This window comes from Pleurodeles waltl, chromosome 10 (genome assembly GCF_031143425.1).
Source record: "Pleurodeles waltl isolate 20211129_DDA chromosome 10, aPleWal1.hap1.20221129, whole genome shotgun sequence".
NCBI lineage: Eukaryota > Metazoa > Chordata > Amphibia > Caudata > Salamandridae > Pleurodeles > Pleurodeles waltl.
Window position 1 is genome coordinate 620,677,438 of NC_090449.1, and position 26,953 is coordinate 620,704,390.

Consider the following 26,953-nt stretch of genomic DNA (forward strand, 5'->3'; position numbering starts at 1 on the left):
AACCTTACTCAAGCAAAAACTACAATCTCTGTCTGGGTGAAATACAAGCAAACCAGAAATTAACTTGTGGTTAACTCTCTGTTCGTTTGGCCCAAACCAGTCTGGCTTAACTTAGAGGTAATGCGTAAAGTATTTATGCTGCACTTCAGACAGTAATAAAGTGAAAACCCAACACAATAAAAATCTCACACCAATTTAGAAAAACATAGTAAATTTTAATGAATTATTGGACACCAAAATAAAAATTCAAATCGAATCAGTAGAACCGGAGTTATGAATTTTTAAAGTTTAAAATCTAGCACCTAAAATATCTAAGAACCAACTACGGACATCTAGACATGCAAGACCGGGTCAAAGTAAATAAATGGGACAGACCTCGATGGAGCATGGTTCGGATACAAAAAGTGGATTGGACCCGGTAAGTGCTTACCTTTGGACTGTAAAGGTTTAGAGAAAACTTTTTCTGAGAAGGTAAAATAAAGTCCAGCTGGGTAAGGCTGCAGGTGGAGTACAAGTAGGAAGCATTGTCATCAGTGAGCTGTTGGACGAAGTTGGTGTAAAGATTTCTCCGCTCAAACTTTTTTGGAAGTTGAAAATCTCCAGCGGCACAAGGCAGAGGGCTATACCAGTCAAGAGCTCCACGAGGCTGGATACCCCTTTGGCAAAGGAGAGCTGAACATGATTTTTTGCTGTGGAGAAGAACATGTCAGGAGCTGGCGTGAAGTCAGGCAGACCAGCGATGCACACTGGAAGGATAGAGGAGCAGTTTGGTGCTGGTCTTCCCTCGGCTTTCAGACCAGATTTTAGCTCACAATATTCCAAATCCAAAGTTTTGGATTTCGGCTATCTGGGCACTTTTACCACCACCACCAAGAGTCCAGGCCTGAAGGAGCACCATTTGAGAAAGTTAGGACTCACTCAAACTGAGTCCAGGTGAGGGTTCAAGATGAAGGGAATCTTTAATGTCCCTGAGGCAATGAACAGGAACTCAGTAACCTAGCCTTTGAAGTCACTCTGGTAGTCCTGGGTTCAAGTGATGAATCAGAGCTCAATCGGCAGGCTTCTGACAGTTTAGGGCAGGCTCCCGGCAATAAAGCAGTAATTCCAGTTGCATCAATGCAGTCTTGAGGAGTACTCTCCAGGCCTTGTCAGCAGGCAGTCCTATGAGAGGCATTCCACTGGTCCAGAAAGTGAACTGAAGAGTGGATTTGAGGGTCCCTTTTTTTATACGTCATACCTTCTTTGAAGTCATGTGACACAGACTAAGATGCAGGCGCAAAATAATTTTGGATAGGAAAATACCACTTTTCTAAAAGTGTCATTTTTAAAATTGTAACTTGAAGTAGAACTTTCTCATTAAAGGGGAATTTTAATTACAATTTCTCAGACACCAAACATTAAATGTTAACCCGTTCCCAATCAAACATTAACACTTATTAAATGTAATATGAATTTAGAAGTTTTTCACTTTCAGGCTGCTGTCTTTTGTATGCTGACGAGGCTCCTTATTATCCCAGACTAGAGTGGGCCTGCAGCTGCTCCTGGACTCTCTTCGCTTCTACATCAATCAAAACGGAGTCACCATCAACCTTGTGAAAACAAGTATAATGACTATAGGCAGAAAGAAAAACAAATTAGGCAGGTGACATCTAAATGCTCTGTCCTTTTCCGTCCGCACCACCATGGAATACAAACATTTGGGCGTCACCGTAGACAATTGCGGAAGCTTCCAATCACACACAAACAGGTATTAAAGTTGAAAGCAGCAACACTTTTATATGCATTCCACAAGCTATTTAAAAAGCTCTACAGTCCTTCCTTAAAACAGCTATAAAGGTGATTAGAGCTACGTTAGTGGCTACCTAAGCCTACGGTTCAAAGATCATGTACAGAGGATTCTCCAGCCTGCTGGATAAGTTAATAGTGGGCTTCTACAAAAAACATTCTGTTTAGCGAAACTCACCTTCCTCCCCAAACCAGATTTGAATTTGGTCTGTACAGTCAAGCCCTGGAAAGACAATCCGCATTCCTGAAAATCTGTTTATGCTGCTTTCAGCTGGCTCCGACACCTTAGAGAACCAACTCTGGAGCAAAATAACCAAAACGGCTGTGTTTCTCCTGTAGGGCAACACTTGTGCATATAACCTGCCTTTGTCCAGCCCCACAGTTCCTGGCCTAGGGAATCCGTTCCTGCTGACCTGCCATAATTGCCTCCCTCTCCGCTGAACATCCCATTCTGACAGGAAGAATCTCAAAATAAATACAGGTGTTTGAGAGAACTCTGAACAATCTAGTCCACTTGGGCTAATTCACCGATGTGGCGTCCCACTCATGCACATAAGGAATGTATGGTGAGAACTGCTAGTGATCAATAATCCTGTTCTTAACTTCTGTGGCCCAGGGAAGTGCTTGTACTTTTCAGTGTGACGTCAAGACTGTACATTGCACCCCACATCAATGTCTCTCCCATGTAAGTCATCCTGGCATGCTCCAGTTTGCATGTTTAGTAATTCATATTTTTAAACTTGTACTCTCTTTTAACTTTAACCCCTTCATTAGGAATGCATAGTAAGAGATGTCAGTGTCTTATGACATAGTTTCTAACACCTGTAGCTCATGGAGCATGTTTGTAAACCGCACTGTGAAAAGTTAAGGTAGTATTCCACTTGTGCGTGTTTTGTTAATGCAAGCCACCCTTCCTGGTCACTCACGCTCCTTTTTTTCCATTAACTTTTTACACTTGTATTTTTTTAACCTGTAGGGTCTCTTTATGTAAGTTATTCAATTATTATTTTTTTGCATGCAGAATAAGAGGATTGTTTTGTAATGGTTTTTGTTAACTACACAAATAAACATTTACGATTGCGATTTTCCAATTAGGATCACTACCAGGGCATGTAAACCTTAAAAGTACAGTTCTAGATTTCATTATGATGCACCATGACCTATATATAGGCTGTCTAGGGCCTACCTTAGTGGTGACAGATATGCAAAAAAGAGGACTTTCAAACTTGTAAAGGGGTTATATTGCCAAGTCGAATTGTCAGTTTAAAACTCCATTCAGGCTGCAATGGCAGGCCTGGGACATGTTTTAAGGGGCTACTTCAGTGGATGGTTAAATACGTGCTGCAGGCTCACTGGCAGCATCTAATTTATCAGCCCTGGGTATATGTTATAACACTCTACAAGGGACTTATAAGTGATTTAAACATGCCAATCAGGTGTAAACCAATTTTCTCACGTTTAGCGTAGAGAGAGCATGCACTTTAGCACTGGTTAGCAGTGGTAAAGTGCACAAAGACCGAAAGGCCAACAATGCCGAATTTCAGCAAAAAAGGAGGGCAAAGGTAAAAACTTTGGGTAAAGACCACCCTAAGGTTGACAGGTCCAACAAAATAATGTTTGACAATGTAATGTTTCAGGACTGGGCCACTTTAGATGGTGATCCAGGCCATTAAAATGAAGAAACTCATTTTGTCTGTTCCTGATCATAAAAGCTGGCTGGCTCGATGAATGGCAGAGCAAAATATCCTAGTTGGCATTATCGACCCTAGGACATTCCAAGCAGTGCTTAGTCTTAATAACCCACAGGACAGAAAATCTACCACTTCATGGTGAGATGGATGACAGTTTGGTTGCCAAGGTGGGTAAATTCTCACCTTTTATGCATTACCATCACATAGGCTGTGATTTGTTAAAAGCATTTTACAAAAAAAATAAACTTGACAACATATGCAGTATGCAATTCTTAGCCCATGTCTTCTCAAATGTGATCCTCAGATTATTTAAAAATTGAAATATGGGTCACATTATTGTGGGAGCCATTAAAAATGGCTATGTATTTCTTCACCTCGTGGGAGCTACTAAACATTGATGATCTTCCGTGGCTACTTTGGCACATGATGTATTTTTCTTGGGGTGGGCTGATCTTGTCTTTATCCTTCAAACCTTGCCAGTCCTACTCCTGCCAGGGCCAATATTGCTACCGCGACCAGTGTCTGCCATTACCACTACTTAACTCAGAGCAGGTTCTGAATGACTTCCTGGGGAAGCAACATCGGAAACAGTAGCCACTGTCCATATTGTCGCACTGGTAGAGCCATGGGTAGCTAGTGTGCTGCCTGTGGTTGAAGACCCTACAATGGGATTCACGATTTCACAGCAGGCTAATTAGAAGATCGAATACTTCTACCACTGAAGAGCTTGAAAAATTAGGACATGATATGCAATGATTTTTTTTTATTCTCTAGACATGTTTCTTCACAAACATTCTTTTATTGTTTCCCTGCCAAATGGTTTGCCATTGTGTTGTCATGTGGTGTAACTAATGCTGCTACTAAGATGCGTGAGTACACAACCCTGGTCTATTCTATGACAAATACCTCATTCTGTTGCTGAAAGCAATTCACATAAGTACTGCACGCCTCAGTGGTGTTTTTCCCCTACAAAACGCCGGCCTAACTATATGGAATACGGATTGCTATTATATTTCAATTTAGTGTTACAACAATTTCTTCAAAGGTGTGTTCCCTGAACAAAACTCTTACCAGTATTTATGGCCAATGTTTCGATATGCACCCGTTCTAAGTAAGTTGAACAATGCCTATTTGTAATGTAATGCAAATGGCTATTCTTTCTATTCTAAATCAATCTCAATAATTATCATACGTGCCTCTCGCATGTTCTATTTCCTCAGACAATCCTGGATTGCATAGTTTGGAAATGCCTTAGCACTGTGCTATGATTTTGGTGTCGCAAGTATTATTCTACAGTTGGGTTCTCTCAAACAGCCTGGGCTTGCCTCTAGGATAAATAGCTATTTAAACTGCTGGTCCACTTTGCAATTATTCGCGCACTCTTGGCCTACCTACTCCTATGTAAAATATTTCTTAAACTCTGTATCCGCTTTCAAGAATAATAACATCTAATTTTCCTTTTTATTTAATCTTGCAAGGTTGTTCAGTTGATGCTGCTTCAAATTTCAAATGGGGATCAAATATTTTGAAGCATGGAGTGCCCCCCACGCTCTCAATAGCAAAAATAAGTTCAACCATATTTAGGGGGAGATAGCCAACTGTGTTTAGAATGTGAAACATTATCAGCAGCATACCCTGATCCAAGAATTCTTAGGTAGATCCAATAAAAAAAATAAAAATGATTATTTTTGCAAAAATATCAATAAATTAACAACAAATCCAACAATGCAAAGAACATGCACTGTGGACAGAGGGGTCTGTGCCCCAGGCACTGCTGCGCATAGCCAAAAGCCATAAACACGAGATTCTGGGGGACTGAGGCTAGTGCATGGTCTCACCACAAGCCAAGATAAGTCCTGCACCCATGTAATTTTGCTCACTGCTTAAGGTTGTGCACAGTTCGGTCAATGACACCTTGGCTGGCACGGGGCCTGCCCCCAGAACTCACTAACCATGGAGTTTGCACAAGGCTCTGCATTAAGGCCTAAGGTTACATGGTACAGGTGACAGATGCACAGAAGATGCGTAAGAGATTGGTGTAAAGTGAGATTGGACAGTTAGGCTGAGCTACACAAATCCCATGAAAACCATCATTTGCCCACCATATACCACTCATGACCTCTCACATGAAATGACAGACGAATTCACAAAGGATGTCGTAAACATCAATGGTGGCATTACATATCACTTTTGTAATGACAATATTGATTACATCAGTAAAGTTACAGTATCACTCCTGTGTTTGAATACATGTTGTCTTTAATGATTTGGTGTTCTTCAGCAAGACCATTTCTTGGTACAAAATTTGTCAGGTTCCGAGTAATCCATTCAGGGCATGTTCTATTTTTTATGGCCGGGTCATGAGTTATGGTTTGCATACCTAATCGTAACTGCCCAATTCATGAGGTATTCAGTTTTATTTAGTGACTTTAAATATGCTTTAAGGGAATTTTTTGAGGTTATTTTAAACATGTTACTGTGATTTGAGCAGAAGACACCAAAACTTAGCTCAATAACTTTTTTCAGTGAACAGGTAGATAGATAGATAGATAGATAGATAGATAGATAGATAGATAGATAGATAGATAGATAGATAGATAGATAGATAGATAGATAGATAGATATGGATAGTAGTCCACCACAATTCATACAGTTACTAACTTGCTAGATCCATGCAAAGGTTTCAATAATTAAAACTGAGCTCAACCCCTGGTAACTATGGCACAGATCAGACAGGTTTAACTTAGAGAAAATGCGTAAAGCATGTAGAAGTACAAAAACAGTTAAAACATCAAAAACACATAACTATAAAAAATCCCACTCTGATTAATATAAATAAAGAAGAATTTAAGAAACATAGGGCCACAAGTACCAACGTTTGGTTTTGCGGCTCACAAATTGCGAGTCAGAGTGACCCGCAATTTGCGAGTCTCAAAACCGAATGTTGTATAGTGTCAATGACACTATTAGCAATTCGCAAGGGGGTCGCAAATGCCCACCTCATGATTATTCATGAGTTGGTCGCAATTTGCCACCCCCTTGGGAATGGCGGCCCTCACAGGGATGGTGGCCTGCTGTAGACAGCAGACCACCATGTCTGTGACTGCTTTTAAATAAAGCAGTTTTTTTTTTTTATGCTGCGCTTTTTCCTTAAAGGAAAACGAGATTTATTTCAAAATCAAACAGTGAAATGTTTTTACTGACATTCACAAAGGGGAAGGGGTCCCATGGGGTCCCGTTTGCGAACGGGTTAGCCCCAGTGTGACACTGGTGCTAACTGCGATTGTTTTGCAACCACATTCGCTGTCACAAAACAATCATACATGGGACTGCGAGTCGCAATTAGGAAGGGAACACCCCTTCCTAATTGTGAGTCGCAATCCTCTTTTGCGATTCGGTAAAAAGTTTACAGAATCGCAAAAATAGGTTTGAAAATGGGGAAGTGCATTTTTGCTGTTTGCGATGTGCAAAAGCCTTCGTACATGTGGCCCAAAATGACAGAAAAAGGCAAAAGTCCAATAATGTGAAGCGGAGTAATCCCAAGCATGTTCATCCCGCTCAAAGATTTTACCTCAGGGCTTAGCCTCTGAAAGTCAAATTTAAATCCTCCAGGGTGGCAGGGTTGCAGACCTTATCTGAGGAAGTCCTCTCAAAGTTGTATAGAGCTTGGACAAGAACCAACTTAAGCCTTTTTGTTTTGGGGGGAAGAGCTCTGAGTGGCAAAATTCAAATTTCGCACCCAGAGAAGGTCTCTTGTCGACTGCATACTTTTAGCATCTTCACCTAGTCAAGATTTCTTCTTCCGGAGTTAGCATCTGTTTTTTGGAGTCTGTGTTCCTCCAGGAGGAATAGACAGTAGGCAGTATCCAGGCTGTGTCCAGGAAGGTCCCATCGAAGTAGGAGAGACTTGCAACAAGGGTCTGCTGTACTGGATTTACAGCTGGCAAAAAGCTCTGAGCTGGACCAACCTGATTTTGTTCTCCAGCGATGTCACACCTCAGGCAGATTGACTTAAGTATTTGGTCCTCATCCCCTGATGGCCTTGAAGTTCAAAATATTTCTAAGTCCCAACTTTTCTGAGATTGCTGAAAAAGTGCAGCCAGATCCTGCTATGGCTCCCAGCACCTCATAAATAGCACTTAGGTGTCAGGATACACTCCAGCAGAAGCCACCAGAAGGGTCCAGTCCTTTTCCAGTTGTGATTGGTCACTCTGTGAAAAAGGTCTCTTGCAGTTTGTTGTGCCCCATCTGACTGTTGGGATCCACTTCTTTGTCCTGGATACAAGTGGGAGTAGGTTCTGCCCTTCAGGTCACCTCACAAGTCTCAAACATGAAACATCAGGCGCAGTACTTCTTTCATTCTTTCTCAGGTCAGTCCAGAAAGTGTACTGAGGAGCTGGTGGTGGGGTCTATTTTTGTACAGTTCAGTAGCCAGTGGGTGGGGGTGACTCTTGAACACTTCCATACCAATAAGACAAAAGTTCTCTGGGTGAACCCTATCCACTTCTACAGCACATCATATGTAGTATTTCACCCCAAACTGGCCCTGAATGAACTATTCTATTGGGAATCCAAGGTGGCACATGCTTTCTGCCCTTGAAGGAAGCTTGTGTGGAAAGCATGGTTGTGTTTAGGTAAATGATCAGTCATTCCTACTAAGCTACACTAATTTGCTTCTGGGACCAGCATCTTCTCCCACTAATCTTCAACTTGCTTCCCTGGATCTAAAAAACGAAGGCAATCCCTTCTTTCAGGTCTCCCCTAACCCTAAACTCTGAGTGGATGAGCTAAATCTCTGTCCCTTTTAAGTTAATGATGTTCCTGGAACTTCCCATGCTGCCCTTCCTGAGCTCATATGCATCACACTCTTAACACCCAATACATCCTGTCACCAGGCCTAAGCTATTGCCGGTACTCCTCTGAGAGCTGTTTTCTTGCCTAATTAAGGTCTGTAGCCTTCAGGAGTTTCAGGCAGGGAAAAGGTAACTTTCTCTAAGGTGTTTTACAAAAAATGTATCAACACTTTAACTTCACCAGTCAATTGGATTTTTAATAAATATTACATGTAGTGTTTGCATCATTTCTCCAGCTTGTCCCAAACCCAAGTCAGCAGAATGGATGTTTTATTCTGCACTCTAGTTTTCCTCAATGGGCAGGAAGAGCCTTCAAGAGTGGAAATAGCTTTTGGGTGCTTGTCACTGTATGTACATGATAACATTACATTTCTATATGCCTCACTCTAACTATCAGATACCCTACATTGAGGGCCACTAGAACTACACAAGGGGTTACATTTTCAAATTTAAAATTGGGGGGGTTTCTCCTACGAAAAGGATTATTTTAACAGGTCTATCTGCAGGTTTAAACTGCAGCTGTCAAACTACAATGTTAAGTCCCAAAGCCATGTTTTATTTGTGAGAGTAGTGGATGGCACACTAACAATTTCAGTCCACTGGTGACATTTAACTTTACATGCCACAGGTATTATTTCTATACCATATACAAAGACCTTATAGGAGAGTTAGATATGCCAATCAGGAATTAACCAATTTTTACATGCTGTGGGATCAGGGCACATGCACATACGCAGGGCTCTGGACAGAATTGACCGAGTTGCAGAGCAATAAAATTCTGGAAAACAATTGGGTTGACCACACAAAAAGGGGCATTTTCAAACAGATATGGCACAAGTAGTCTGTTTGCCTTTGTATGCATTAGAACATTAAAGCTTATGTTTATTCTTATTTTGTACTACAGTGATGTATAAGAATTTGTTATCTTAATTGTGCTGGCAGAAAGTAATCTAATGATTGGAAGCCTCAAGCCAAAACAATAGCCTGAGCTACCTGTTACTAAAAATGTGCCATCAATGACCCAAATCAGTCTTTTGGTCTCTAATGAAATGCTGTTGTCATGTCCAAGACTGCAACAAAATAGGACTCCAAGCAGGACTCCTCAAGCTAGAGCCAGTTCAGTAAGCGAAAAATGTAACAACATTTTTAAATTTTCTAGTACTTAAGAAAATCATGGGAATCAGAATGTCAGCCTACAGTCATGAGAAAATCAATTTAATGGTATGTGATAAGGACAGCCTATATTCTAGAAAACTTTCTCTGACTGTAAAACACTCATCATCGTTTGTGATACAAGTTAATAGCTTTTAAAAATATGTGCACAATTTAACTACACAATGTCACTTCCCTCTCTAAAATGTCAACATGCTCTACCCTTAACATGGCTGCCTTTACAACACTTTTCTCATGCAAAGTCACACTCACGCTTGCCCTCTATTTGCTGAGACACTTCCTCTTCTAATGACTTTCTCTTTGGTGTTCGACAATGTCACAGCCCACACTCTACTAAATGGCCAAATATGCCATTGCCTCCCTACTTGTGGTATCAAGGCAGGCAATGTTTAGATTTCTTTGCTTGCTTTCCTCAAATTATTAAATGTTCTATAGTTGCTTGGTTTAGCACACCATTCAAATATGTGAAGAAACGTAATTCTGTATGTACCCTATCTCATACACTTGTAAAACCCAAGTTAATAAGCTTACCATTAGCTTTTTTTTGTATTCTGCAAATTTCTGCTCATATTTACTTACTTGTGATCTTCCTGTGAACCCTAATATTTGATTACCACTGTATGAATAGGAGTCATATGAGCAGTTGATCTCCCATGTCAGTATCTATAGCTTGCATGAGGCAATATAAGACAGCACCTTTAGGACACTACCTAGTGGGTATGCCCAAGTATTACAAAATGCTCATATTGCCTTTTTGGAAGAGCTAGCTAGCTCGAGTAGCCAAATTCAAATTTGCTTGGCATGCTAAAAATAGTCGCACCATTCATGGGAAGAACTAAAGTAGGGTTAAGCAGTTAAACTGCAATGTTGATGTGTTAGGGTGGTAAATTATAATATTGCGCCGAAAGCCAACATGAAACATGCTTTTAGACATTTAATTGTTACTCCTTAACATGGAGCTGCCCAGAAGAAGCTATACCTCTAACAGTCTTCAAAAATGTGTCGGTGTTATTATATCAACAGAAGCTATTAACTGCTTAAATTCAAGCCCACCCTTCCTCAGCCAATCCAAGCAGGCTGTAGATCATCCTTTTCAAAGAAAAAAACGAATGGAAAACCAAGGTAGGCTCCAGTGTTCATGTAGGTACCGCTTTGAAAAAACAGCTGACTGATCTGTAATGCCCCTAACTGTGCATATATTGACCCAACGTTTTCCAAAATTCCAATACTAATCACAGACCAACATGCAGCAACGATTCGACTTAGTCAGACAGGCAAGCCGTCATTGTTAAACTTTTGTGATGCTGCCAACGCAGACCCTCACTTGAAGTCTGGCTCTCTATGATCTTCGTTAGTAAGCACATATTTTTGTTCTCCGTGAAGTGATATTGTACCTGATCTGAATGCAGAAAATACTTATATAATGAACGAGTTGTTCGCTCTTTATTAAACACTGGTATTGCCCGGTAGATTTATGCCAGGTCTTGTACAGTCTATGAAGAAATGTCGTGTTTTTTCAGACCAATAAACCATTTTAGTCACAGCTGAAGGAGTATGGTTGTTATTCTCTACCAGGCTATTCCACCACAATAGAAGGTAATTAGTCAAGGAGTTTAGAGGGGTGAGAACTGCCAAGGGAGCTGAATTTACCCAGTGGCGTGTGACCAAACTTCATTAACACAGGTAAACCCGTCACAGCCAGCAGAGGTGGACATTAGCTCCAGGCCACAATTTACAAAAATAATTATATCTTTGTGTTGTTCTATGAGTTTTTCATAAAACTGTGGAAAAATACCATGGCCTCAGTCGATATAAAATGCATGGAACAATTGAGATTTTTCTGCTTCTTTGAAACAGGAATGTCTAAAGTCGACTTGTTTGTTTTTAAATATTATGAGTTATGTACACAATTAGGGAACTTTTTTTTTTTTTTTCCATGCAAATTAAAAATCGTTTCTAATTGTTCTGTTCCCATTGTCTCATTTTTTGTCACTAATGTGATACCACTGCCTTGATGTTGCCCGAAGAGGGGATTCTATGCATAACAAACGGTTTCACTTTAACACAGTCTGCACTAATCTGCTGGTCCACAGAACACAAATCAGACTCTGGGTAACTCTGGGAAACTTAGGCCCGTATTTAGGCCCGTATTTATACTCCGTTTGCGCCGAATTTGCGTCGTTTTTTTCGATGCAAATTCGACGCAGAACTAACGCCAACTAACGCCATATTTATACTCTGGCGTTAGACGCTTCGGGTGCCAAAGTGCCCGGAGTGTGCGTCATTTTTTAGCGTGAACCCCTTCCTTGCGTTAATGATATGCAAGGGAGGCGTTCCCGTCTTAAAAAATGACTCCCAGGCCTTTACGTGGTATTTATACTCCCGGGCAAAAATGACGCCCGGGAGTGGGCGTGGCCAAAAACGGCGCTTTTGCGCCGCTTTTTAACGCCTGGGTCAGGGATGGCGTTAAGGGACAAGTGGGCTCAAAATGAGCCCAGAGTGCCCTCCCCTGCCCCCAGGGACCCCCCCGCCACCCTTGCCCACCCCAGGAGGACACCCAAGGACGGAGGGACCCATCCCATGGACATTAAGGTAAGTTCAGGTAAGTATTTTTTTTTTTTTTTTTTGTGGCATAGGGGGGCCTGATTTGTGCCCCCCTACATGCCACTATGCCCAATGACCATGCCCAGGGGACAGAAGTCCCCTGGGCATGGCCATTGGGCAAGGGGGCATGACTCCTATCTTTACAATGATAGGAGTCATGTTGATGGGGGATGGGCGTCGAAAATAAATGGCGCAAGTCGGGTTACGATGATTTTTTCGACGTAACCTGACTTGCCCCATTTTAAGACGCCCATGCGCCATTTTCCCCCTACGCCGGCGCTGCCTGGTGTACGTGGTTTTTCTCGCGCACACCAGGCAGCGCCGGTCTGCTTGCGCCGGCTAACGCCATTCAATAAATACGGCGCCCGCATGGCGCTTCAGAATGGCGTTAGCCGGCGCAAAACTTTTTGACGCAAAACTGCGTTAGCGCAGTTTTGCGTCAAAAAGTATAAATACGGCCCTTATACTTTTTTAGCGCCGCATTTAGGCCGCTTTTTGACGCAAAGGTGGTGCACACTTGTATTTTGTAAATTTGCGGCGCTTTTGCGTCAAAACGTGACGCAATGCCGCGCTAAAAAAGTATAAATATGGGCCTTAGAAACGTAACCTTTTTTTTCTGATGGCACACAAATGCAAATATCCATTGTATGTGAATCATCTGCAAATGTATTGATTTGTCTCCGGTCTCACGCGTAAGCAATTTTCCACTTGTTTTATTAGTATAGTATGCCGTCTACTGACATACACATTTCTATATATTTATGTATTAACTTACTTATTTGTATTTATTTAGGAGATTTTTAAAGCACTACATACTCGATTTTGATACTTCAGCGTGCTGATGTCATAAAAAGGAAGATTTCATGTGAGGCACTAGTGTCTATAAGTGATGTGAAGCCATGCCTGATATTCTTCAGTCACAGACGCTTTTCTGCGTGGTGGTAATTTATTGATATTTTTCAAAAGCTTTGCTTTTATTTCCATTCGGGACTACCCATAGTTCTTCTTTCACATATGAGTTTAGGGATTCAACAAGAATGACCCTGGACTCCCATGATCTTTCTCTGTTATCTGGTGCTTGAATCTTAATTAGGTAATGAAGTATTCTGTCACTGGTCTAAGATTCCTGGTTGGTTCTGAGAGAGAGTCTTTTATAAGAATTAAACATTATATTATTAACCTGTACAAAAGATATAGTAGGCCTTAATTAACCCATTTGCTGCCAGGCCTTTTGCCCATCCTGTGACAAGCCTTTTTTTGGCTATTTGGGGTAATTCGTGCTTAGGCCCTGCCAAGCGGTCCAGGGAGAGGACGGAATAGGCGCACAGTGAGCGCCCGCTTTGATGTATGTTTGACTATAAGGGGACACTCCCCCTCCTGGATACCAGAGGCTAGTAGTCTCTAGAGATACGGCCTCCCCAAGGTAATTCCTTGGGTAAGGTAGGCCCATTATCTTATTACTTTCACTCTCCATTATTTTAGAGTAGGCTCTTTCACTCCAGTGTGAGTCTTAGGGATCCGAGGCCCTGATGAATGCCCGAGACCTTCCTTGGCTCATTATTAAGGGCAGAAACATGTTGGCAACCGAATTTTAGATAGGTGACTGCGTGAGTCCTTGTTCTCACGGTGGTGTCCCACTTTTTGTTTTTAACCACACCAAACAGACACCATTATTAAATTGTAACTTTGCACTGGTGACTGGTTAGGTGTTTTTTTTTCCCTGGGTTAGCTGGATCCCAAATTTTTCCAGACTAAGAATTAATTGTTCTTTTAACAGTGAGGTTGAGTCCGCCCAGGTGGCACTGCCCTACCTGGGTGGGACAAGGTGGTCAAATGATGAAGCATGACACTATATAGTGTGTGAGACCACCTAGTCCGTAAAGGAAATTCCCCCTGCTTTTTCAAAACTCCACAGCTTCGCACTGACCTCATTTTCCTAGTCAGGACTTCGAGCTGCGGGGAGCATAAGCGTGCCCCTTACTCACGCTCTCTGATTTATTAATGAACCCAGTACTTCTTTGTGTTATTTCACCTGGAGGAGACCAAGAAATTAGCAAAAATACAGCTAAAATTTCGTTTATTTTCTTCAGAAAAATAGAAAAAGGGCTGCAGAAGAAGGCAGGCTTTTTTCGCCTGAAAATGGCATCAACAAGGGGTTTGCGGTGCTCAAATCACCATCTTCTCAGCTTTCAGGAACAGGCAGACTTGAATCAGAAAACCACATTTTTCAACACAATTTTGGCATTTTACTGGGACACAGTCGCGGCTCGCCATGGTTACAGAGGGTGGGGTAGAGTGGGGGTGCGGGTTTGGGGAATAAATACATTTAAATCATTATTTTTTTTTTTTTTAAATAAACTTACCTCCGCGCCGCTCCTCTCCTCTCCTCTGTCTCCTCAGGCTGCAAGGAGGCACAGGCTCCCAGCGTGCCCTGAGGCCAATCATGATGCTGCACAGAGCAGTGTCAGGAATGGCTGGGAGCGCCCTGCCTGGGTGCTCCCAGGCACACTGGGAGCCTGTGCAGGGTCTCTCCTGCCTGGCAACAGCGTTGCCGGCCGGCCAAACATACATGCGCAGTGAGGGGAGTGCACCCTCCTCACTGCTCAATACCCCATGGCCCGCCCCTTTCACAAGGAAGGGATAATAAACATAGTTTATTGTCCTTTCCTTGTGAAAGGTTTGCAGCTGCTGCTGCTGGCGGGGGTGGTGACGCTCCTCCGCCCAAGCGGAGGAGCCGCCACTGCTGGGACATACCCCAATTTTTTTAGTTTTTGTGCTTTCAGGCTCCTTCCAGTTAGTGACAGAAATGGGTATGAAACAAATGCTGGATCTGGGAAAGCTAAACATTTCTGAAAACTAGACAACATTCTGAATTCAGCAAGGGGTCATTTGTGTAGATCCTTCGAGGTTTCCCTACCGAAAGTAACAGCTAAAATAAACAAATATTGAAATTGAGGTGAAAAAAAGAGCCATTTCTGTCCACGTTTTCTTCTATAACTTTTTCCATCAATGGTAGAGTTTTGAAAGCAATATACCGTTACATTTGCTAGACTCTTCTGGTTGCAGGGATATATAGGGGTTGTAGTTTCATCAAGAACCCTAGGAAGCCAGAGCCAATAAATGAGCTGCACCTTGCAAACGGTTTTTATTGTATACCTGGTATACAGCAATTCATTTGGTGAAATATAAATAGTGAAAAATGGGTATCAAGGGAATATTTGTATTTCCAAAATAGGCACAAGATAAGGTGTTGAGAATCAGTGGTTATTTGCACATCTCTGAATTCCGTGGTCCCCATACTAGCATGTGAATTACAGGGCATTTCTCAATTAGACTTTTATACACAGAGTCTTACATTTGGAAGGAAAAAAGGGAGAGAAAGACAAGTGGTGATAACACTTGTTCTTCTATTCTGTGTTTCCCAATGTCTCCCGATAAAAAAGGTACCTCACTCGTGTGGGTAGGCCTAGTGCCTGTGACAGGAAATGCAGCATGGACTCATCACATTTTTACATTGAAATCTGACATGGTTTCTTTGGAAAGTGTCTAGCTGTGGATTTTGGCCTCTAGCTCCGCCGGCACCTAGGGAAACCTAGCAAACCTGTGCATTTTTTAAAACTAGACTCCTAGGGGAATCCAGGATGGGGTGACTTGTGGGGCTCTCATCAGGTTCTGTTACCCAGAATCCTTTCCAAACCTCAAAATGTGGCCAAAAACACACTTTTCCCTCACATTTCAGTTCTAGAATCTGAAAGGAGCCACAAACTTCCTTCCATCCAGCATTCCCCCAGGTCTCTGAATAAAAATGGCATCTCACTTGTGTGGGTAGACCTAGTGTCTGCGACAGGAAATTCCCCAAAACAAAACCTGGACACATCACATTTTCCCAAAGAAAACTGGCCTGTTCTTTTCGAAGTACATAGCTGTGGATTTGGCCTATAGCTCAACCAGCACCTAGGAAAACCTAGCAAACCTGGACGTTTCTGAAAGTATACACCTAGGGGAATCCAGGATGGGGTGACTTGTGGCACTCTCACCAGGTTCTGTTACCCAGAATCCGTAGCAAACCTCAAACTGTGGCAAAAAAACACCTTTTACTCACATTTTGGTGCTGCCAAGTTCTAGAATCTAATGGGGAGCCACACATTTCCTTCCACCCAGCATTCCTTCAAGTCTCCCAATACAAATGGTACCTCACTTGTTTTGGTAGGCCTAGTGCCCATGACAGGAAATGCCCTAAAACGCAACATGGACAAATCAAATTTTTTGATTGAAAACTGACATGTTTATTGGAAAGTGCCTAGCTGTGGATTTTGGTCTCTAGCTCAACCGGCACTTAGGAAACCTACCAAACCTGTGCATTTTTAAGAACTAGACACCTAGGGGAACCCAGGATAGAGTAACTTGTGGTAGTCTCACCAGGTTCTGTTACCCAGATTCCTTTGCAAACCTCAAAATTTGGCAAAAATACACTTTTTCCTCAGATTTCGGTGATAGAAAGTTCTGGAATCTGAGAGGAGCCACATAATTCCTTCTACCCAGCATTTCCCTACGTCTCCTGATAAAAATAGTACCTCACTTGTGTGGGTAGGCCTAGTGCCTGCGACAAGAAATGCCCCAAAACACAACATGGACACAATAAATTTTTCTTATGAAAACTGGCCTGTTTTTTGCAAAGTTCCTAGCTGTGGATTGTGGCCTCTAGCTCATCCGACACCTGGGAAAACCTAGAAAACCTGGACATTTCTGTAATCTAGAAACCTAGGGGAACCCAGTATGGGGTAACTTGTGGCACTCTCACCAGGTTCTGTTACTCAGAATCCATAGCAAACCTTAAAATGCAGCAAAAAACACTTTTTTCTCACATTTCGGTGCTGCAAAGTTCTGGAATCTGAGGGGAGCCACACATTTACTTCTACCCAGCATTCTTGCAAGTCTCCCAATAAAAATGGTACTTCACTTGTGTTGGTAGGCCTAGTGCCTGTGACAGGAAAAGCCCCAAAACGCAACATGGACAAATCAAATTTTTACATTGAAAACTGACATGTTTTTTGGAAAGTGCCTAGCTGTGGCTTTTGGTCTGTAGCTCAGCCGGCACCTAGGAAAACCTACCAAACCTGTGCATTTTTGGAAACTAGATACCTATTGGAACCCAGGATAGGGTAACTTGTGGTGGTCTCACCAGGTTCTGTTACCCAGCATCCTTAGCAAACCTCAACATTTGTCAAAAAACACTTTTTCCTCACATTTTGGTGATAGAAAGCGCTGGAATCTGAGAGGCGCTACAAATTTCCTTCCACCCAACATTTCCCTACGTCTCCGAATAAAAATGGTACCTTACTTGTGTGGGTAGGCCTAGTGCCCGCGACAAGAAATGCCCCAAAACACAACATGGACACATCAAATTTTTCTTTTGAAATCTGACCTGTTTTTTGCAAAGTTCCTAGCTGTGGATTTTGGCTTCTAGCTCATCAGGTACCTAGGAAAACCTAGCAAACCTGGACATTTCTGAAAACTAGAAACCTAGGGGAACCCAGGATGGGGTAACTTGTGTGCTCCCACCAGGTTCGGTTACCCAGATTACGTAGCAAAGCTCAAAATATGGCCAAAACCCCCCCCACTTTTTCCTCATATTGCAGTGCTGCAAAGTTCTGGAATTTGAGGGGAGCCACAAACTTCCTTCTACCTGGCATTCCCCCCATCTCCTAATAAAAATGGTACCTCACTTGAGTGGGTAGGCCTAGTGCCCGCAACAGGAAATGCCCCAAAACACTATGTGGCACATCAAAATTATCAATTACAAAACTACGGGCCAGATGTATCATGAAGGCCTTTTGCGATTCGGAAATAGCGATTTTTAAGAAATCGCTATTTCCGACTCCCAAAATGCCATGTATCACATTTGCGAATCGGTAATAGCGATTTCTTAGAAATCACAAATGCTATTACCGAATTGCAAATTACGATACCGGCCCCATTCGCACCTATGGGCCTGTTGGCCTGTTTCTGCAAATTTTTTACTTTTCCAAAATTGTGATTTCTTAACTAGAAATCACAATTTTGGAAATGCAAAACCCCAGGGTGCTGGGGGCCTAAGGCCCCCTCCGCTGCTCCCCCCAATTTGTCTTTGGGACATGTAAGGTGCACACATGCCAAAAGGGCATGTGTGCTTTACATGTACATTTAAAAAATACATTTTAAATGCATTTTTAAATTTTGCACATGGTTACCACCATGTTCAACTTAGTGGTAATTAGCGATTCCTAAATGCCCAAATTGCATTTAGGAATTGCTTCATACATGTGCTAAAGAATCGCAAATAAGGAATCCTTATTTGCGATTTCTAATTTAGAGAGTCGCAATTTGCGACTCTCTAAAAAGGGTCGCAATTTTAAGGAATCGCTATTTTAGCGATTCTTTAACATTGCGTTCAGAATGTCTTTCATACATTCAGAAAGGGCTTTTTGCATCCGCAAACGGGCATTCGCACTGTTTGCAAATGCAACAAACCTTGATACATCTGGCCCTACTTGTTTATGGGGGGGGGCATCTGCGTTTTTGGTCCTAGGCTCAGCAACCATCTAGGGAAATCTACCAAACCCAGACATTTCTGCAAACTAGACACATGGGGGAGTCCAGGGAGGTATGACTTGCGTGGATCCCTCAGTGTTTTCTTACCCAGAATCCTCAGCAAACCTCAAATTTAGCTAAAAAATCACATTTTCCCTACATTTCTGTGTGGGATCACCACACCATCATAAATTTCCTACCACCCAACGTTCCCCTCAGTTTCTCAATAAAATTGATACCTCACTTGTGTAGGCGGGCCAGGTGCCTGTGACAGGGAAGAGCCAAAAACATGTCAAAATTGAAGGGCAACCAAAGCGAGTCCAAAAGGGCAGATTGGGAAAAAACACATTTTTAGGCTTACAAGTGGGGCAGAATTTTTATCAGAATAGGTGCAACATGCTGGGTGGTAGGAATTTTGTGGATTCCTGCAGATTCCAGAAGGATACATCACAAAAATGTGGGGAAAATGTGTGATTTCAAGCAATGTTGGAGGGTTGCAGGGCATTGTGGGTAAGAAGATGGTGCAGGGTGCATGTGAAGCACACCACTCTGGACTCACTCAGATGTTTAGTTTTCAGATGTGTCTAGGTCTCATAGATTTTTCTAGATGGTAGCATCCTAAAGTCCAAAAATTGCAGCACTCACCATTTCAAGTGGGACAATTTTGAGAGTTAGCCAAGCACTCATGGCCCAAAAGTAAAATCAAAACCCAAATTAATCAAATGTCCTCTTGCTTGCCATTAGGATAAGATCTTTTAGTGCGCATGGGGGGGAGAGCTGAAAGATTGTTACCCCTTTCAGTTGGGGTGGGGGCATAACCATGCCCATACTGGTTGGTAGCCACAACCCCACTATTTTTTATTGTCTTTAAATTCCCTGGCATCTAGTAGGCTTTCTGCCCCCAGGGTGAGTGGATTGGGAGTAATTGCCCTATCGGACCACCAGTGGGCAGAAAAACTTTGTCTCCATTTATTTGGGGTGGGGGTATGGCCATTCCCCCACCCTCTTTAAAAAAAAAAAAATCTTCACTAGTGTCTAGTGGGCTTTCTGCTCAGATGGGCCTTACAAAAATAGGCCGATCTGCCCCCAAGGGGGACATAAATGGCCAACAGTAATGTGCCCCCATGGGGAGTGACCCTTGCCCAAGGTGCTGCCCCCCCAAACAAAACACACACACACACACACACACACCAATCCCTGGTGCCTAAGTGCTTTCTGCCCCCCTTGGGGCAGATGGGCCTTACAGAAATAGGCTCATCTGCCCCAAAGGGGGGGCAGAAATGGCTGAAAATAAAATTGCCCCCCAGGGGAGCGACCCTTGCCTGAGGAGTTGCTCCCCTTGTGTGAAATTGGCACAGCAAAAAAAAAAACCTGGTGTCTAGTGGTTTCTGTCCCCCTTGGGGGCCAATTGACCTAATAAAAATAGGCCGATCTGCCCCCCAAGGGGGGTTGAAATGGCCTAAAATAAATTTGCCCCCCAGGGGAGCAACCCTTGCCTAAGGGGTCTCTCCCCACCTGTAAGAAATAAAAATAAATGATCCATGGTGCCCAGTGGCATCTGCCCCCCCAGGGGAGAAGATTGGCCTAATTAAAATTGGCCGATCTGCCCTCAAGGGCAGCAGAAACAGACTTAAAAAAAAATGCCTCCTAGGACAGCGACCCTTGCCCCAGGGGTCACTCCCCTTCATTGTTTATATTGAAAAAAACAAACTCCCTGGTGTCTAGTGGGCATTCCTACACCACGATCGCATAGTAATCGTGCTGCAGGATGCTCAGAAAGACATCAAAGGAAAGGAAAAGCCTTTCCTTTCCTTTGATGCCTCTCTAATCTCCCCCACCCCGATTCAAAGAGAAATGAAAGCTCAGCTTCCAGTGTGATGGGGGTGACCTCTGATGAGGTCAGTGTGTGATCATGCACTGATGTCATCAGTCACTGGTCGGGGTCAAGGGGTTGGGGATGGAAGGAGAAGCAATTCCCCTTCCATCCCTGCCCTTAGGCCCATGGGGTGAGCACTATAGCTCCCCCATGGGCTGGTGCCAGGACATAATGGTTACTTCCCTGGAGCCGTAGCACTGCGCCACTTGACGTAAGCATTACATCCATGGCTCTGAAGGTGTTAAACACTACATTTAAGCATTGTTTTGCACTGAGAATTGTCCACATTAACATGTTCTTGGCTGAACTGCTGACAAGGACAAATTCTTTTTTCCTTTCCTTCCATCACTCTTTCTTCTTTGTTAGTGTTGACTTGTGCCCTGGTCATAAGTATAATATTTCATGACACAAATGTTCTATTATAACAAGTAAATGAATGGAGAAAGTGTTTAAGTTTTGCTGCTTGACTTTTTAATCTAAGAAAAGAATTACTGTACGATTGATTTAAAAAAACATTTCTTTATGAATAGCTTCTGTCATAAAGACTTGTGAGAATGGAAGTAAAGTAATGTCATAATGTTATCATGTTTAACTTGACTGTTCTTTGTTTTATAGACACAAATGTGTAAGAAGAAATCCTCTTGTTGCATTATCATTTGGAAAATAATTAAATGTATTTTGTATATTGAATGTTCTTCGTTAAAATTTGCCATCTCCACTGAAGCTGTTCTGCTCACATGAAGATGTCAAGCGCTGATAGGTCAAGACTGAAGATTATCTACAAGTTTATCATTTGTTTCAGTGCACAATGCAATGTTAGAAGAATGTGTTCCTAGACTAGACAAGGAACTGAAACTCATTCCTTTATAGACAGCAGTCTTAGACTGTGAGTGAGGCTCCTGAGAGTACTCTGATGCATTCTGTCTTATATCTTTTGCTGTTGTGTCTTGGATTCATTCTGAGACCAGTTGTATTCTGTCTAAAGTTACTGCTGAAGATTCTATTGAAATTCTCAGTCTCTTCTATCACATGCCCTGTAGAAAACTATATGCTTTCATATCTGAGACAAAAACTCTTTAGGGGTTCTGCTGAACTTGAATTCTCTTTCAACATAGATTTTATTAGGGATTAGATTTATGGGGCAAGCCATATGCTCTGTTCTGTAATTTGCTTTGAGATTTGGGCCCTCATTACAACCCTGGCGGTCGGTGTTAAAGCTGTGGAAATACCGCAAACAGTACGGCAGACAAAAAAAGGGAATTATGACCCTGGCGGAAACCGCCAACAAAGACAGCCACTTTAACACACCGCCTGCCACGGTGGTGCAAACAAGCAGATCGGCGGTCACCGCCAACAGACAGGCGGAAGACAATGTACCGCCCACAGTATTACAACCCGCCAATCCGCCACCTTTTCCGTGGCGGATTCACCGTGGATAAAAACACAGCGGAAACAGCTTTTGCTATGGGAAAACGCTCACCTGAACACATCCCACGAGGAACGACGACTCCATGGAGCCGGAACTCCAAATACTCCCTGCCCTTGTGTTTCTGCTCCTCTACGACCAACAGCTACGTAGGCGCCGAAGACAACGGTGAGTACTGCACCTACGAGACAGGGGAGGGGGGAGGCAAACGTTAGGGGGACACCCACCAAACCCCCCCACCCTCGCATATTACAACATACACACCAATGCATTCACAAAAATCACAGTAACAACCCACAATCCCCCCGGAAGAATGAAAAGACAATGCGAAATTCGGTCAAACATTGTAATGTGGCAATATACATGTCATAAAAAAATACTCAGATATATCTTTTAAAATCTGTCATAAATATATACAATACGAGAAGTGGTGCAGATATGTAAATTACAACAGTCCAAAAATGCATGGGCGAGGCCCACAAAGGATACCTGAACAAAATCAGGGAGAACACTGCCGGGGCATCAGATTGAAATACTACAGGCACCTCAGGGGGAAGGGAAGTGGGGGCACCTCAGCCGGATGAATGCAAAGCCAGATCCACGACGGGGCTCCATGCCCATTGATGCATCCTGGGGAGTGCAAAGCCACAGTCTCTCAAGTCTCTACAGTGGGTGGCTTGCCCACTGTTACATCCTGGGGAGTGCAAAACCACAGTCTCTCAAGTCTCTACAGTGGGTGGCTTGCCCACTGTTCAATCCTGGGGAGTGCAAAGCCACAGTCTCACAAGTCTCTACAGTGGGTGGCTTGCCCACTCTGCCATCCTGGGGAGTGCAAAGCCACAGTCTCACAAGTCTCTACAGTGGGTGGCTTGCCCACTGTGCCATCCTGAGGACACCTCAGCCGGATGAGTGCAAAGCCAGATCCACGACGGGGCTCCATGCCCATTGATGCATCCTGGGGAGTGCAAAGCCACAGTCTCACAAGTCTCTACAGTGGGTGGCTTGCCCACTGTTCAATCCTGGGGAGTGCAAAGCCACAGTCTCTCAAGTAGATGCAGGTCTCTACTGGTACTGGGGGGGACTGGTGCCCTGACTGGATGAGTCTCCCCGTGAAAGTTCCTGTCCTGTCACTGTCCCAGCTGCACATGGGATAAGGATGCCTGATGTGGCGGGCCATTCATTCCTACCCAGTGCTTGCCCTGTTCAGCGGTGCTTTGCCATGGCGGTCTTTGCCCTGTTCAGCGGTGCCTTGCCATGGCGGTCTTTGCCCTGTTCAGCGGTGCTTTGCCATAGCGGTCTTTGCCCTGTTCAGCGGTGCTTTGCCATGGCGGTTCTGGACTGTTCAACGGTGCCTTGTCATGGCGGTTCTGGACTGTTCAGCGGTGCTTTGCCATGGCTGTCTTTGCCCTGTTCAGCGGTGCTTTGCCATGGCGGTCTTTGCCCTGTTCAGCGGTGCTTTGCCATGGCGGTCCTTGCCCTGTTCAGCGGTGCCTTGCCATGGCGGTCTTTGCCCTGTTCAGCGGTGCCTTGCCATGGCAGTCTTTGCCCTGTTCAGCGGTGCCTTGCCATGGCGGTCTTTGCCCTGTTCAGCGGTGCTTTGCCATGGCGGTCTTTGCCCTGTTCAGTGGTGCTTTGCCATGGCGGTTCTGGACTGTTCAGCGGTGCCTTGCCATGGCGGTTCTGGACTGTTCAGCGGTGCTTTGCCATGGCGGTCTTTGCCCTGTTCAGTGGTGCTTTGCCATGGCGGTCTTTGCCCTGTTCAGCGTTGCTTTGCCATGGCGGGCCTTGCCCTGTTCAGCGGTGCTTTGCCATGGCGGTCTTTGCCCTGTTCAGCGGTGCTTTGCCATGGTGGTCTTTGCCCTGTTCAGCGGTGCCTTGCCATGGCGGTCTTTGCCCTATTCAGTGGTGCTTTGCCATGGCGGTCATTGCCCTGTTCAGCGGTGCTTTGCCATGGCGGTTCTGGACTGTTCAGCAGTGCCTTGCCATGGCGGTTCTGGACTGTTCAGCGGTGCCTTGCCATGGCGGTTCTGGACTGTTCAGCGGTGCCTTCCCATGGCGGTTCTGGACTGTTCAGCGATGCCTTGACATGGCGGTTCTGATACGGACATTGGTGTGTGGCATGCCGTTCTCTACACTGGGCATTGGTGTGTGGCATGACGTTCTCTACACTGGGCATTGGTGTGTGGCATGACGTTCCATAATTGCCCAGCGGGGCTGTGGCATCCGGGGCCCTCCAGGGCACTGACTCCGGCGGTGGTCTCCTGACCAGTGACGATACTCGGGCCCTCCTGGGCTGTGACTCTGGCGGTGGTCTCTGGACCAGTGACGATACTTGTGCCCTCCTGGGCTGTGACTCCGGCGGTGGTCTCCTGACCAGTGACGATACTCGGACCCTCCTGGGCTGTGATTCTGGCGGTGGTCTCCTGACCAGTGACGATACTCGGGCCCTCCTGGGCTGTGACTCTGGCGGTGGTCTCTGGACCAGTGACGATACTCGGGCCCTCCTGGGCTGTGACTCTGGCAGTGGTCTCCTGACCAGTGACGATACTCAGGCCCTCCTGGGCTGTGACTCTGGCGGTGGTCTCCTGACCAGTGCCGATACTCAGGCCCTCCTGGGCTGTGACTCTGGTGGTGGTCTCTGGACCAGTGACGATACTCGGGCCCTCCTGGGCTGTGACTCCGGCGGTGGTCTCCTGACCAGTGACGATACTCGGGCCCTCCTGGGCTGTGACTCTGGCGGTGGTCTCCTGACCAGTGACGATACTCGGGCCCTCCTGGGCTGTGACTCTGGCGGTGGTCTCTGGACCAGTGACGATACTCGGGCCCTCCTGGGCTGTGACTCTGGCAGTGGTCTCTGGACCAGTGACGATACTCGGGCCCTCCTGGGCTGTGACTCTGGCGGTGGTCTCCTGACCAGTGACAATACTCGGGCCCTCCTGGGCTGTGACTCTGGCGGTGGTCTCTGGACCAATGACGATACTCGGGCCCTCCTGGGCTGTGACTCCGGCGGTGGTCTCCTGACCAGTGTCGATACTCGGGCCCTCCTGGGCTGTGACTCTGGCGGTGGTCTCTGGACCAGTGACGATACTCGGGCCCTCCTGGGCTGTGACTCTGGCAGTGGTCTCTGGACCAGTGACGATACTCGGGCCCTCCTGGGCTGTGACTCTGGCGGTGGTCTCCTGACCAGTGACAATACTCGGGCCCTCCTGGGCTGTGACTCCGGCGGTGGTCTCCTGACCAGTGACGATACTCGGGCCCTCCTGGGCTGTGACTCTGGCGGTGGTCTCTGGACCAGTGACGATACTCGGGCCCTCCTGGGCTGTGACTCTGGCGGTGGTCTCCTGACCAGTGCCGATACTCAGGCCCTCCTGGGCTGTGACTCTGGTGGTGGTCTCTGGACCAGTGACGATACTCGGGCCCTCCTGGGATGTGACTCCGGCGGTGGTCTCCTGACCAGTGACGATACTCGGGCCCTCCTGGGCTGTGACTCTGGCGGTGGTCTCCTGACCAGTGACGATACTCGGGCCCTCCTGGGCTGTGACTCTGGCGGTGGTCTCTGGACCAGTGACGATACTCGGGCCCTCCTGGGCTGTGACTCCGGCGGTGGCGGTGGTCTTCTGACCAGTGACGATACTCGGGCCCTCCGGGCTGTGACTCTGGTGGTGGTCTCTGGACCAGTGACGACAGTGCTAAGCGGTTGTGTGTCGACCGCCGGAAATGATGGCGCACTTCTCCGCCGTGACACTCACAACAGGCTGGGCAGACTTCCTCAGGCCCTTCCCCACCTTTGGTGGAGTCACAGCTGACTCTCCAATCCCCTTGGAACCCATGTCAGTTGTTTTCCCACCAGGAGTCTTAACACGGTCCCGTCGTCCACTCTCCAATTTCAGAGCCTTTACAGGGGGTGGGCTGCCAGTGCCTTGGCTCCAGGTCCTACTGCCTGCCCTGGTGGCCAGTGCACTCCACAAACCTTGAGCAGGCACCACTGGTATTGGTGGCTTTTTGGCTGAGGTGCTACAACGGGACTGATGAATTGGAGGGGCTGGGGTGGGGGCAAAAAGGTCAACTTTACAGAGGGACAGTTTCTGACGAACACTGGGATGGGTAGCTGGAGGGGGTCTGGGAGTGGAGGAAGAGGAGGTGGTTGTAGGAGGTGTCACTTTAGGTGTTTTGGGTGCAGGTGCAGGTACTGGAGGCTGTCGTGAGGTGGATGGATGTTGGGTGAGTGATTGCCGGTGTTTGTGTACTTTGGGAGGGGGCGTCACAGACACACTGGGAGAGGACACAGGGGACGTGTAAATGGCAGTGGAGGTGGTGAGTGCAGGTGAGCGGCGTGTGGTGCTGGGTGTCCTTGTACGATTCATGGTGCCTGTAGATGTGGTGCATGCAGGTGTGTGTGTAGACGAGACTGGGAGGGAGGAGGGAGAAGAGGAGGAGGGGGACACAGTGGAGGCAACGGATGTTGCTGTGTCTGTACGTGGGTGAGGCTTGCGTGAGTGCCTGTGGTGTGTGTTGTGCCTATGTTTGCTTGAGCTACTTGTGTGTGTTGACTTGTGTGCATGCTGGTCTGTAGGTGTGCTTGGGATGGGCTGGGGTACAGGAGATTGGGTCTGGGTGGAGGAAGTTGGAGGGGGGAGGCTAGACACAGGGACAATGGCTGCCATCAGTGCTGAGGCCAGAGATTGCAGGGTTCGCTGAAGGACAGCCTGACCAGAATGAATGCTCTCCAGGAATGCATTACCGTGTTGCAACTCTCGTTCTACACCCTGGAGGGCATTCACAATGGTAGACTGCCCAACAGTGAGTGACCTGAGGAGGTCAATGGCCTCCTCACTGAGGGCAGCAGGGGTGACTGGGGCAGGGCCTGAGGTGCCTGGGGCGAAGGTGATGCCCACCCTCCTGGGTGAGCGGGCACAGGGCGAATGCTGAGGGGCTGCTGGGAGGGCGGTGCTGGTAGGCGAGGTGGCGGCTGTAC